Raw genomic sequence first — 15,471 nt, forward strand, 5'->3', positions numbered from 1 at the left:
GGGAAGATTAAGGAGGAGGTAAGTAGGTGGGGAAGAGGGTTATGTGATAGTTCACTTAATAGATGAAATAATTGTGTTGATATAAAAAGATAGATTATTATGAAGTGAATCTAGTTGCATTGAAATTTGACCTATATTTTCTTCCAAAAACATAAACTGGCAGATTTTCAACATTTTTAAAATGAACTAAACCACAGTGGAGTCGTCTTGCTCATTTTGACCATCACAATAAGAGATGCAAACTCTGCTTGAATCTGCAGTCCTTGGGCATTCATGACCAGGATGGCTGAAGGACCCAAATCAATCATGCTATGATCCACTGGAATTTTACTTTCCAGTCTAGAGAAAGGGCATAGTCGATCTCATTATAGTGGCTTGCTAGAGAAAGAAGCTGAATTGTGAAATAAACTCATGATGACTATAGTATTCTCCCCATGGAGAGATTTGCATCACAAAAACAACCTCATCACTGGTCTTGTCATTATTCATATTGGTGGTGTCAGCAGAGAAAACAAGAGCTGAATGTCTCCGAACAATAAACTTCTGATTTACCTCATTTCAGTAGGAATTTGTGCTATGTCCTAAATTAGAGGAGGGAAAAAAGGAAATCAGGAATAAATTTTAATAAAAATCATTTATATTGGAAGTTACATTGAGTTTTAAACTTTTCAGCAGAGCTTATATGATTTTGTATGAATATGTTTCATACGCATATACGGTCACACACCTTCTTTATTTATTTATCCAATACCTACAAGTAAAATTTCAACAAGTCCCACCATTTTCCTCTTCTTTACTATTCCTAACTCTAATATTTCATACAAAAACAAATGAAATTAAAATGTTTATTTTTTCATTATTTTTGAAAAGAGTTATCCTCTTTGTATTTCAAATGCTTTAGGACCTGGGACACCTGATTTAGCAATTATATCTCTTATAGATAGTCAAATAAACAGACTTGCACAGCTCCTGAAACTAACTTATAGAAAACATATGCTTTCCATAATGCCTTTGGCCCTTCTGTGGTATATTTGCAATAAACGAATCTTTAAAAAAAAAGTTTGTACCAGAATCCACTTCTATCCCTGGACTATTCTTTTCTGGAGTTTTACATTCAGGAGTTGCATATATATATTGCATATATATAGAATCCAGCTCTAAACATATGAAAGAAGAGATGATCAGTTATGGAAAGGAACAGTGTCTGATGAGATAAAGGGTCACTGTAATTTACTAGTCATTACCTTAAAAATGAACATGTGACTACATGAAAAGTGACTTCCAAAAGTTGCACTTTCCTAAATGTCAAGAAATTTTCTCTCTTAAGTATCATTTGCCAGCTGGTCTTTGCTATCATATTTCTATTAAATTACATGTTTTCTTTGACAACACTTGTTTATCAGAGCAGGTTGAATGTTCCTCTAAAGCCTCTTGCTCTCTGATGATATTTTTATTCACGTGAAATTTTTATTGCTTTTTTTTTTTTTTCCCAGAGCACTTGTTTCTTTTGTAGAAAGCATTAAGACCAGGACTTGTTCATTTCCATGTGCTTATAAAATAAGCAAGTGTCCTTACAAAGTTAGGTACTGCAGCACTGGGCAAGAAGTAAAGACAAGCCACTGTAGGTGTGTTTATACTTCATTCCAGTGTAAGGCTAACAGAATTTTCAACAGGATGAAACAGAACCCACTGTCAAGGACTAAACGGGAGGTTTGGACTTACATAAGAGGGAATAGGCAGCTACCTGTAAAAACGGCTTTGAAAGTTAACAGACAGAGCAAACTCTACAAAGTATTTGCCCTTCGGCAAAAGGGCGATATTGCAGAACCAATTCCACCCAACTCAATTTTCTTTTGTCATTGGGTGATTAGATACATCTATCAATATGCAGGTAGTGAATGTACTGACAAGTACTGATTTTTGGAAGTTCATACCGTGAACGATTAACAAATAAGAGACTTCATTGAATTTATCATGAAGGCTTTTCCAGAATCAAAGCTAGACGAAAGCCAGGCTCCTGAAAGATTTGAACACAAATGGAGAGAGCATTGTGGAGGATGAAGCTTCTTTAGAGAATCAGGGTTGGTTGTCTTGGTCATACTGGAGCAGGATGAGGCTCTGAGCACCTGTGAGCTGGGAATGAAGCTCACTCTCGTTGAAATGACAGAAAAGGAGAAGGAGGTTGGAAACAATTTTTCTACTTCACTTAATCCACACGAAACACTAAAATATTTACCATAATCCTGAATCCTGATTTTTTTTTTTAATTTTTTTTTTCTCTCAACAATGCTCTGGAACAAAATATTACAACAGTTCTGTGAAAATATTTGTTGTTGTTACACCAAGAATAGCAAGTCCATTCACTGAATCTGGTCATAAAAATAGACACACTAAAGAATTATTTTAACACAAAGTAATAGAAATTTTGAGGTTATGTTTGCAGACTAAAATACAAAACATCTTAAATTTTCAAAGTCTGATAATCTCTCCAGTCATACATGGTTTCTTGAGGAAGAGAGAGAAAATTCCGCCCAGGTATCAGTCACATGACTTATTGGAGGAATGGCTTCCTGTGTTTCAAGCTCTGTTATCACCTCACGCCTGTGAATCGGTTTTTATTTTCCTCATATAAGTATGATGATCCATTAATTACTCTCTATCGCTTGCACCTAAACAACTTCACTCTTGTGCTTAAATGGGTTTGAGATTAAGGAGCAGTGGAGGGAAGGATTTGGAAAGAAAGAAACTCAGTTTCTTTTTCATGGAGACACTTTTTTTTTCTTTACATTAATTTGTGCGTTAATGGATATAATTATTCTTGCCACCCATAAGCTAAGACATCATTAGGTGCATTATAAAGATGATAAACAATGAATCTTTTCCCCAAACTGGCACAGGAATTTTATGGGGAATATTAAAACCCTAATACTTCAGTGTTTTGAACAGAATTCTATATGGGTTTCTAGAAAGAGACACCAATTATAGCATTATGTGAAAACAACACATGATAGCAATACAAAATTTAAAACAAGATATATATCAGTTTAGATTCTGGATTGACTCTATGGGCAGAGAGAATATTAGCAACTTATTTAATGTTTCCTTCCTATTTTTCTTTTTGAAATGGTGACAATTTCCTCAAGCTTGTTGTACTGTAGGGAGAATTAAATGAAATCATGTATGCAAAGTACCTAGTGCATGGTAGATTTTCAATAAGTATTATTTTATTTTCTCCTTTCCCAAGACTTGTTTTTAGTCTCCAAAATGGTTCAAAAATCTCCCTACTGGCATGGATCTTCCTTATTGTCTTTGGCTTAAGTGTTTCCTGTTAGAACCTATCTCTGCATTTGTTTTATGAATTTCAATCATTTTGTAGCAGATATATTTAATAATAAAGCAAACATTTAGCACTTACTAAAGGGCAAGTACTGCCCTAAGAGAAATTAATTCATTTCATATTCAAAAGTCCTGTGACAAAGGGAATATTGTTGACCCAGTGTCACAAATGAAGAAACAGATACAGAGGTGCAGAAAAGTTATATAAATTGCTCAGAATCATGCACCTAGAGTTCTACTCAAGTGTAAAAGCTCCAGAGCCCACCTTTTTTCTTTTTTGATATGGAATGCTTCACAAATGTGCAGTGACATCCCTGTGTGGGGTCCATGCTAATCTCTGTATCATTACAATTTTTGTATATCTGCTGAGGAAGTGAGCACCAGAGTTCATAGTCTTAATCATTCATACATTTTGCCCCTCACCTTCCCTACTTTTCTGCCATGTACATAGCACCACATTACTAAAATAGTTTCCCCCACAAAAGTATCTGCCAGACTGAAAAGAACTACAGTTTCATGAATGTTATTGATTATGACTATGAATTGAACAAAGTTGTTCAAAGGCTCTGAACTATTTTCCAAATAATATGACATTCCTCTATAGATCTTTGTCTTTATAACCTTTTTTCAGGGTTATTTATCTTAACTTAGAGTATTTATTTAACAAAATAGTTCATGCAGTTAAATAGCATTAATTTAATATGTTAAAATAGGATTACTGTCTAATTACCACTTTTTTAGACTCACTTTATTATTTTTGTTTGTCCTGGTATTATGTACTGAAGGATAAGGTCAGAAACGTAGTTTGATATGGGAAACAATAAGTGTTGAATGTAACATTTGTTCATATCAGAAGTACTCAGCATGAAAGAACAAGTGTAAATATGCAATTTGTAAATATGGCTTTTTACTTTTCTCATGGTCTTATATAAATAGACATGATATGACTTGGCATCTTATACTTGAATGATGTTTCCTTGTAATTCCAGATTTTCAGTATTAAGAAAGACTCACACTGTCAAATTTTACAGACTGTCCTTTTAAATTCATATGGAAATAACTGACTCATAAAGCCATATCAGCACTGATCCCAAATGCAGCAAGTATTAAATACCTACAGTGTGGAAATGAAAAATTTATTTTTTCATAAAGCATATTTTCTCCTTTATATAAGGCTAAGACTTCATGAAGAACCATGAGAAGTATAAATCCTTATCTATTAAAATCTATGTGTGTTTACCTGTTTGTGATTTCAGTGCCTGATACATGGAAGCCACTCGATTAATGTTGTTGATGATTGAGTCAGAATTTTAGAAACCTCCATAAATTGGAGATAGTGACACCCTCATTCAATTGTTATTCATATACTTCAGTTAAATGCATATATCTCTGAAATGTAGTAGTGTCATCTAATCTTTCTTTGTTTAAGTTCTTATTTAAATTCCAGCTAGTTAACATTACCAACTAGTAATCTTAGTTTCAGGTGTACAATTTAGCGATACAACACTGTTTTCTTACATTATAACTTCAGTGATGCCATTTATTTTGCCACTTCAATCACTGCATTCTTCCCTTAAGGAAATGCCCCCAATTTAGTTTCACAACAGTATTGAACAGAAGGTATAGAGATTTCCCATATTCCTTGCCTCTACACATGCATAGCCTTCCCCAAGTCAACATTCCCTTTCAGAGTGGTACACTTGTTACAACTGAACAGTTTAATTAGAGTTAATTTTTTGGTGTTATACATTCTATGGTTTGGACAAATGTATAATGACATGTACCCATCATTATAGTAATCATACAGAGTAATTTCACTGACCTAAAAATCCTCTGCGTTTGTTTATTTGTCCTCTAACCCATCCCAATCCTTAGCAACCGTTGATCTTTTGACTATCTCCATTACTTTGCCTTTTCAAGAATGTCATATGGGGTGCCTGGGTGGCTCAGTCGCTAAGTGTCTGCCTTCAGCTCATGTCATGATCCCAGGGTCCTGGGATCCAGCGCACATCAGGTTCCCTGCTCAGTGGGAAGCCTGTTTCTCCCTCTCCCACTCCCCCTGCTTGTGTTCCCTCTCTCGCTGTGTCTCTCTCTGTCAAATAAACAAATAAAATCTTAAAAAAAAAAAAAAGAATATCATATCGTTGGAATCATACAGTATGCAGGCTTTTCAAATTGGCTTCTTTCACCTAGTAATATGTAATTAAGTTTCTTCCATGTCTTTTCAGGGCTTGAAAGCTTGTCTTTTTAGCAATGAATAACATCCCATTGTCTGGATGTACCACAGTTTATTTATCTGTTCACCTCCTGAAGGACATCTTGATTGCTTCCAAGTTTGGGCAATTATGAGGAAAGGTTCTTTAAACATCTGTGTGCAGGTTTTGGGGCAGGCATAAGTACTCAACTCCTTTGTGTAGGTACCAAAGAGCGCGGTTACTTCCCCATCTGGTAAGAGTGTGTTTAGTTTTATAAGAAACTGCCAAACTAGCTTTTATATAGTGGCTATCCCACTTTGCATTTCACCAGCCATGAATGAGCCTTCATGTTGCTCCACATCATTGTCAGTACTTGCTGTTGTGGACGTTCTGGATTCGAGTCATTCTACTGCGTATAGTGGTATCTCATTATTAGTTTAATTTGTATTTCACCGAAAACATGATGTGGAGCATCTTTTCATATGCTTATTTGTCCTCTATATAACTTCTTTGGTGAGATGCCTTTTAAGGTCTTTGGCCCCATTTTTGTTTTTTGTTTTTTAAGTAGGCTCCATGCAGGGCTTGAACTTATGACCCTGAGATCAAGACCTGAGCCAAGATCAAGAGTTGGACACTTAAACAACTGAGCCACCCAGACACCCGCTTTGGCCCATTTGTTAATTGAGTTGTTTGTTATATTTTTATTGAATTTTAAGAGTTTTTTTGCATGTTGTAGAAAATAGTACTTTATCAGATACAAATATCCCTTCTCAGTCTATGTCTTATCTTTTATTTTTCTTGACAGTATCTTTCACAGAGCAAAAGTTTTTAACTTAAATGGAGTCTAGCTCAGTCTAATGATTTTAAAAAATCATCACCAAACCAATGACACCTAGACTTTTTCTTATTATTTGCCAGGAGTTATATAGTTTTGAATTTTTCACTAGGGTTTTGATTAATTTTTTGTAAAGTGTGTAAGGTTCATGTCTAGATTTATTTTTTGGCATGTAGATACCCAGTTGTTTCAGCACCATTTGTTGAAAAGAATATATTTTCACCATGATGTTGCCTTTGCTCTTCTGTCAAGTATCAGTTGACTATATTTTTAAAATGTTATCTTCAGCTCCATTTTTTTGGAACAAAAATATTGAATACAAATGGAATCTACTTAATATAAATTAATACATCCTATCACATATTATATATCAAAAAATACAAAATGTCATAGTACTAACATAATATACATAACTAATTCATGCATTTCTTAATATAATTTCCAGCCCCTATCCTTCCTGTCATTTCTGCCTTTGATGAAAATTTCTTTCATATCAAAGATTACTTATTTAAGTGAAACATAAAATTCTTTACATGCAGAGATATTACTTAATAAATGTACTATAATTGTGATTATTTAGTCTGTATCTGACATTATTTTAATATAATGGAGAAACTACCAGCTGTCTTACTTTAGGAAAATCAGAGCTTACAAAACAGATAATACATGAGATGATGATGGTTATTATTCGTGTTACAAAAGAGTTCTCTCCTTACCAAAAAAAAAAAAAAAAAAAAAAAAAAAAAGGCATGCTTTCCCTATAAATAGCCAGTTTGTAATCCTTTTCCATTTTTTCCACAAATTTTGAGGGGATGTGTCTATAGAAACATGGAAAAACCATTTGTAATCTTTTACTTAAGCTCTAAGTCAATGACTCATTTATCATTTTTTTAAATTTTATTTTATCATGTTCTGTTAATCACCATACATTACATCATTAGTTTTTGATGTAGTGTTCCATGACTCATTGTTTGCATATAACACCCAGTGCTCCATTCAATACGTGCCCTCTTTAATACCCATCACCAGGCTAACCCATCCCCCCACCCTCTCCCCTCTAGAACCCTCATTCTGTTTCTCAGAGTCCATACTGTCTCATGGTTCATCTCCCCCTCCGATTTCTCCCCCTTCATTTTTCCCTTCCTACTATCTTCTTTTTTTTTCATTTATTATTTTTTAAGTCACATTCAAGAAACAAACAAGCTTGATTTTTCCATAAGCAAGAGAATATTGTAGAAAATTGTTTTCTAAACTTTAGGTTTTGGGTACATTAGTTATTTGTAAAATTAGTAAGTAGCACCAAATATTTTGTAAGTGAACTAAAGCATATTAGAAATGGGAAGTCTTATTTTATGAAATTTCAAGATCCGCAGGTAGATAGTGGACACTATTTGTTGTATCTGCTATGTGATATCTCAACACCACTCCATTTTGAGGTAAGTGCCTCATTGGATGGGATTTGTTGGCAGAATCATAGCTTCTGAGGAAGAAATGCCACTACTCCTTCCCTATACATGCCCAACAACAACCTAAGGGGCAGTGATTTTGTATGCAAGAGGGCTCTGCATTGGGTGTTCATCCTTAAGATCCTTGAGGCTTATGGAAGTGAGCCAAAGTCACAGGGAGAATTGAGAAACCATCCACAACTTTGGCAGCATATCTGGTTACTAGAGTCATCTGACGGAATCAAGTAGTAGCAATGTTGAGTGCCCAGTGGTAGTGGTGCCAGTGGAGGTATTTCAACCAACTTGTCCCTTCGCTTTGACCTTGACTGTATTTTCAGCTCTCTAACAACTCTTGAAGCCTGTTTCTTATTAAGCCTGATTTTTCTGCCTTTCTATCCATTTTACTGGCTATAATGATATGCATTCAATAATTTTTCTGCTGGGGCGCCTGGGTGGCTCAGTTGGTTAAGCCACTGCCTTCGGCTCAGGTCATGATCCTGGAGTCCCGGGATCGAGTCCCACATCGGGCTCCCTGCTCGGCAGGGAGTCTGCTTCTCCCTCTGACCCTCTCAAGCTCTCTGTTTCATTCTCTCTCTCAAATAAATAAATAAAATCTTTAAAAAAAAAAAAAATAATAATTTTTCTGCTTACATTAGCTAGCATAGTTACTGTCACCTGCAACAAAAATAAGTATTGAGCTAAAATGTTTCTGTTCTCATCTGTTTAAAATTTGGGTTTCTACATAATATTGTGTTTAAGTACCTATATCCTTAAAACATTTGAAAATAAGATGTTGCTTTTTTCTTTCTCTTTTTTCAAAGTTAAAGAAATATATATCCAGAAAGTAAATTATTCATGTTTCATAAACATTTATTGTAGAACTCAGAGAAAGTATTAGGCATCCAGACCCCATGACCTTCTTTTTTTTTTTTTTTTTTTTGGTATTCACATGAGCTGAAGTGTTTTACTTCACATTATTTAATGAGTTCTATATTAATAATGTGCATACAGAGGTTTACTTAGTTAACAACTATTCATAATACTAGCTATTTCAGCAGTCATGGTTTACCAGAAAATCTTGTATTTAGCCAAGTAACTTGAGTAAATAAAGAAATAAAAACATGTCTTATGTGAATTTAGAAATCCAAGATAAAAGTAGAAGTGTCGGGCGCCTGGGTGTCTCAGTTGGTTAAGCGACTGCCTTCGGCTCAGGTCATGATCCCAGGGTCCTGGGATCGAGTCCCACATCGGGCTCCCGGCTCAGCGGGGAGCCTGCTTCTCCCTCTGACCCTCTCCTCTCTCATGCTGTTTCTCTCTCGCTCGCTCTCCAATAAATAAATAAATAAAATCTTAAAAAAAAAAAAAAAAGTAGAAGTGTCTAATTAAAAATTACTCTTTTAATCTCAATTTATAATATGCAGTATATATAGTATTGAAATAAAATTATATTTTCATTGTATACATTTGGAACCTAACATATATTTGAATTTGTAAATACTCACAAACAAAATGCTCATATGACACGGCTTATGTATATTATAATAAGAGTTAATCTAAGTTATTATTTTCCTCATCCATTTCCACAATTCTTATAGCATTCACAGCTTCAACAATAACAAAAATCAGCATTTAGTTATATACTGCTATATATTATCCTTATTGCTTTCACTGTCAAGTAAACTATGTGATTCATTGGACAGAAGATAGGTCTTACAGGTCCCCTTTTTCAGTTAAGTGTCTTTAGTACCTACTCAGTGATCAGTAAGTACTTACAGGTTCACTGATTGGTTTCATGGATGGAGAATCAGAGAGATTTGACTATTCATATTAATGTATAAGAGAATATTTGAGTATTTAACAATCTAAATCAAATTATAAGAATCATGTGTCATTCTCTTGTACTTCATTCCTTCAAATATGCTTACTAGGGGACCACTACAGAGTAGAAAATTTAATGCACTACAGGAAGAACACATGATTAAAATATACATGATTTCCATTTTTGAAAAATTCATAACCTACAAGAGATTAAGGTGTTACATACTTTGTTTCTCTTCTCCTCTCAATAAATTATGTCATAAATGAGTTATGAATGTTGACTAATAACAATTATTCTATTTTTTCAATATTATCTTCTCATATTATCTTAGAAAAATATGACAAGCAAATGAAAAAGCAAGAGCAAATTCATGGAATTGTAAATGGTATTATGTATTTCTTTGTTATGTTAAGTAGCATCTCAACACATTTACTATTTTTGGTAAGTTCTTCATTGAGGGTGAGAGGTGATAGGAGGCAGAGTCCCCTTTCTTTAAACAAAAAGAACCATTTCCTTCTATCTCTCTATGCCCATATGCACACCAGCATGGTTTCTGTGCACAGCTAGCCTCTGCCAATTGGATGATCTATAGTCATTTTGGACAAATTTGGGTATATAAAATTATTCTGGGAATTTGGAGTGGTGAATGGTTGTTAGTAGCAGAAAAAAAAAAGGTTTTCTCTCTCTTGCAGAAGGTCAAACATTGTGGTAAATTATTCAATATTGATAATATAAAATATAAGAAATATAATTAAAATATTTAAGATGCATATAACTAGATATGCACATGCAATATTTTAACAATCAGCAGTATCTATATTTCTTTATCAATTTCAGTATGCTTTTTAAATGTTCTAAGCACTGATCCTAGAAGTTTTCTGTTATTCATATTGTTTTCAGAGGCAATAAAGATGTCATTTAAGAGCAGAGGTTCTGGAATTAGATTCTTATTTTTGCAGATTCAAATCCAAGATCTATCCCTTAACAGTATGAAACTTTGAGCAAGTGTTAATTTTATGTGACTTATATACTTCCTTTTTACATAGGATGATAGTAATAATACCTACCACATAGGTTTGCTATAAGAATTAAGTCATTTCGGGGCGCCTGGGTGGCTCAGTCGTTAAGAGTCTGCCTTTGGCTCAGGTCGCGATCCCAGGGTCCTGGGATCCAGCCCCACATCGGGCTCCCTGCTCCGTGGGGAAGCCTGCTTCTCCCTCTCCCACTCCCCCTGCTTCTGTTCCCTCTCTAGTGTTCTCTCTCTCTGTCAAATAAATAATATAAAATCTTTAAAAAAAAAAAAAGAATTAAGTCATTTAATACAAAGTGCTTAGAACAGTGTCTAGCACATGGCATCTTGCAAATATTATTTTTAATCATGGTATTAGTATTATTTTGTTGATTTATTCTTCTAGTATTATGTGATAGAATTAAATCTTAAAATAATCTCTGTGCTTGTAATAGGGAGAAACACTTAGCATGTCTGACTCCATATTGCTTCTATTTCCCTTGTTGCTATGATATATAGCTTAGAAACCTCTGCTTAACCCCTGCACGCAGACGTGTTATAGCTACGATTTGCAGAAACTGCTTTTTACCTGATATCTATCTCACCTGAGAAGATAAGGAATTACGATACAGAAATGACTATGCTATTTTTAAGATTTACAGGAACCACGTAGCCAGATTCCTGTAGGCAAAGATCAACTGACCAAGGACAAAGAAGTTACACGACCTTCCTTGGCATCTACAGATGTCAGTCACCTTTTGACTCCAACCTCCTCTCACTTCCCCCTTTGGCTAACATAAAAAAAGCTAACATTTCATGCTGAGAAGATATGGTTCTTTGGGACAATAATCTACCATCTCCTAGGTTCACTGGCTTTTGGAAAAAAAAAGTCCATTTCCTTACCTCAATATCTTGTCTCTTGAATTAATGGCCTGTTATGAGTTGAGCAGAACAAGCCTGGATTTGGCCAAACACTTCCTGCACAGTGCATTTAATTCATTGTAGTATGTTATATTTACCAAAAGCTCTCCTTAATTCAGAGCGTCAATCTGGTAGAGGATAAAATACTGGAATAAAAAAGAGTGATGCTTAAAATGATTTCTTATTTAAAAAAACTATCAAGCATAAGCCAATTTCTTATTAATCTGAATTCTGGTAGCTTTTATGTACTAATTTCAAGTTTTTATCCCTTCTTCTCTTTTTCTGTAATTCAGTTAATCAATTACTCTCCTCACATTCTGCTCTGTTAATTTAATTCATAGATCACAAAAATTTAAGCTTTTCCTAGATAAAGAAATTAGAGGCCTATATTCTATATTTAACATAAGTGGTTTTTTAATGATAATTTCCTTTAAACATGTTTATCCCAAAGTGGTTATTCAGTTATTCAATAAAATAGCTCACAATTGCTCTATGCTAACAATGACATGTTAAAGGGCCTATGGGCTTTGATTCTGATGAATTTATAGTCCCTCGTAGAAAATGAACAACCCATTTATTCTATTTGTGAATGAGCAAACTGTAGCAATATGAATGTTGACGTTTATACTGGGCATTGAGGAATAAGAATTGTATTTGTACGTGTATCTTGGGTCTATTTAAGTTAATTTGAGTCAATGTTGCTAAATAATGGGCAATAAAATAAACATTAAAAAAGAAATCAATAGAAAATTTAAATGATAAGAAAAATAAGACAAAATTTTGTAATATTGGTGTTTTAAGCACATGTAATAAGATCTTTTATATTTACAGGGATTGTCATGTATGGTACCTAAAACAAAGTGGAAAATAGAATCAGTAACAAGAAATACAAAACTGATATCTCAGGAGAAACAAAAAAAGTATTCCATAAGTATTCCATAAGTCATCAAAATGAAACCATTGTGTATATAGTAAATGATCATTTCATTCTCTTCATGTATGGGATAAAATAATATTGCAATGGGAACATTTCTCAGATGTAAACCAATGACTGAATGTTGAAGTATAATACTGTGAAAGTGTATCTATCAATATCAACAAATGACATCAAAAGGGAAGGTTTTCTCCAGCTCTTATTTAGTCAGACTAAAATTTAGACCACCTATCACTAGTGCCTAAGTGGCTCAGTTGAAGCATCAACTATTAATTTTGTCTCAGGTCATGATCTCAGGTTTGTGGGTTCAAACCCTTCTTTGGGCTTGTGCTCACTGAGGAGTCTGCTTCTCTCTCTCTCCCTCTCCCTCTGCCCCTCCCCCCACTTGAGCTTTTGCCCTCTCTCTCTTGCTCTCTGAAACAAATAAATAAATCTTTAAAATAAATAAAATAAAATTTAGATCACCTATCATGAGATGTATATGAGAGAACATTAAATGCTATAAAGTTCAAAGAGAAAAACAAAGCACAATGACAAACTCTGTGTGTGTGTGTGTGTGTGTGTGTTTGTAATGTAGATAGAGTGACCTGGAAAGTATCGCCAAAAAGGTGTCGTGGGAATGGGACCTGAGGGGATAAGAGTGAGAAAAAGCATGTGAAAAGTACTTTCTGAGATGAGAGCAGACACAGATGTATCCAAAGAAAAGTAGGACATCTTGTGGACTGGAAAAATAAATAAATAAATAAAGAGTGAGGGCCCAGTTTTAAGATCAGATATCAGAGAAGTAATGGAAGGGTCATATTCTATATGGCCTTGAATGTCATTTTTACAAATCTGCTGCTTTGACTGAGACAGGGTTTCATCAGAGGGTATTATGCAGTGATATAATTAGACTTTGATTTTTAACAGGATTATTCTGGATGCTGTGGTGAGAATGGACCAAATTTCCCAGCAAGGGCAGGCACAGTTAGACCACTTAAGAGTATATAGCAAAAATCCAGGTGAAAGATGATGACCGATTCACATTTTAAATGTGGCAGCAATTTAGGGAATAGAGGTAGAGTTGCCTTATGTGTAAATCAGTTAGTTCAAAAAATTCTTTTTTTTTTTTTGAGATATATTTGACATATAACATTGTGTAAGTTGCCTTGATACATTTAGATACTGTAATACCATTTCCACCATACCATTAGTTAATAACCTCCTACACATCACGTAATTCTTTCTTTTTCATGGTGAAAACATGTAAGATCTAGTCTCTTAGCAACTTTGAAGTATATTATGTGCATTAAATCTCTGGAATTTATTCATCCTCAAACTGCAAGTTTGCACCCTTTGACTGACATTTCTCCAATGCCTATCACCACCCCCAGACCCTGGCAAACACCATTCTTTCTGTTTCTATTAGTTCAGCTTTTTTGGTTTCCACATATAAGTTATATCATACAGTGTCATTCTCTGTTGACTTACCTCACTTTGCATAATGAGCTCAAGATCCATCCATGTTGTTTCAAATGGTAGGATATCATTTTTTCTCATAGTTGAACAAGATTCCATTATATATATATGAAATAGATTCTTTTATATATATAAATTAATTACATTATATATAAATGTTTATATATAAAATATTATATATATATAAACAAGATTCCATATATGGAATACACACATATCTTTATTCATTTGTTGATGGGCACTTAGGTGGTTTCCCTATCTTGGCTATTGTGAATGAGGCTGCATTAAACATGGGATTGCACCTATTTGTTTGATATCCTGTTTTCATTTTCTTTGGATATATACTCAGAAATAGGATTACTGGATCATATGGTAGTTCTATTTTTTTAATTTTTTTGAAGAAATTATACTGTTTTTGCATAGCAAGTGGACCAATTTACATTCCCAACATTGCACAAAGATTCCCTTTTCTCCACATCCTCGACAACACTTATTATATCTTGCTTTGTGATGATAGCTGTTTTAACAGGTGTGAAATGATATCTCTTTTTGGTTTTGATTTGCATTTCCTTCATGATTGGTGATGTTGAACATCTCTTCATGTTGTTGACCATTTATATGTCTTTGGGGGAAAAAAAAATGTCCATTCAGTTCCTCTGCTCATTTTTAAATCAGGTTGGACTTTTGTTACTGCTGTAGGAGTTCTTTATAGATCTTTAGATATTAACTCTTTATCAGATATATGCTTTAAAAATATTTTCTCCCATTCTGTAGATTGCCTTTTCATCTTGTTGTTTCTTTTGATGTGCAAAAACTTTTTAGTCTGATGTAGACCAGCTTGTTTATTTTTTCTTTTGTTGCATGTGCTTTTGAAGTCATATCCAAAAAATCATTGGCTAGGCCAATGCCAAGGACATTTTCCCATATGTTTTATTCTAGAAGATTTATGGTTTTAGGTCTATGTTTAATTCTTCAATCCACTTTGAGTTAATATTTGTTAGTGGTATAAGATAGCTGTCCAATTTCATTTGTTTTGCACATGGTTATCCAGTTTTCTCAACACCATTCATTAAAGAGACTACCTTTTCCCCATTAAATAATCTGAGGTTAGAGGAAGAAAGGAAGTTTTACTATAAGATTTCTAAAAGCTCTGTCCTGGAAGATAAAGCAGGGGGCAACTACCTATTATGTAAATCAAAAGAAGGCAGGGAAGAATAACAAATGTAAATTGCATTCAGAGGGTCTGGTGGCTAGAGAGGCGTGAGAATAGAGCAGTGATTTCAAATATTTTTATCACTTATATCAGAGAAAAAATGTTGACCATGCCCACTCAGTACATGTATATTTACTTATAATTCTATCTATAAAGTATTGTTGATCCACATATCAGAAATTTAAAAAGCTTAATTTCTTTCCCTTTCAGTTTAAAATAAATGCAAATACTTTTTTAAATTTTTATCTCAAAACAAAACAACCTAACAAGCAACAGATCATATCCTTCAGCCCTTCATTCCTTGCT

At 34.0% G+C, this 15,471-nt stretch overlaps 1 non-coding gene across 1 annotated transcript; it reads right to left on the reverse strand.

The window, feature by feature from the left end:
• Positions 1-3,612: 3,612 nt before the first annotated feature.
• LOC116630343 lies at positions 3,613-3,717 on the reverse strand. The gene has a single exon (XR_004298941.1). It is a non-coding gene; the product is annotated as a U6 spliceosomal RNA (small nuclear RNA).
• Positions 3,718-15,471: the final 11,754 nt, after the last annotated feature.

This window comes from Phoca vitulina, unplaced genomic scaffold (genome assembly GCF_004348235.1).
Source record: "Phoca vitulina isolate PV1807 unplaced genomic scaffold, GSC_HSeal_1.0 scaffold3, whole genome shotgun sequence".
NCBI lineage: Eukaryota > Metazoa > Chordata > Mammalia > Carnivora > Phocidae > Phoca > Phoca vitulina.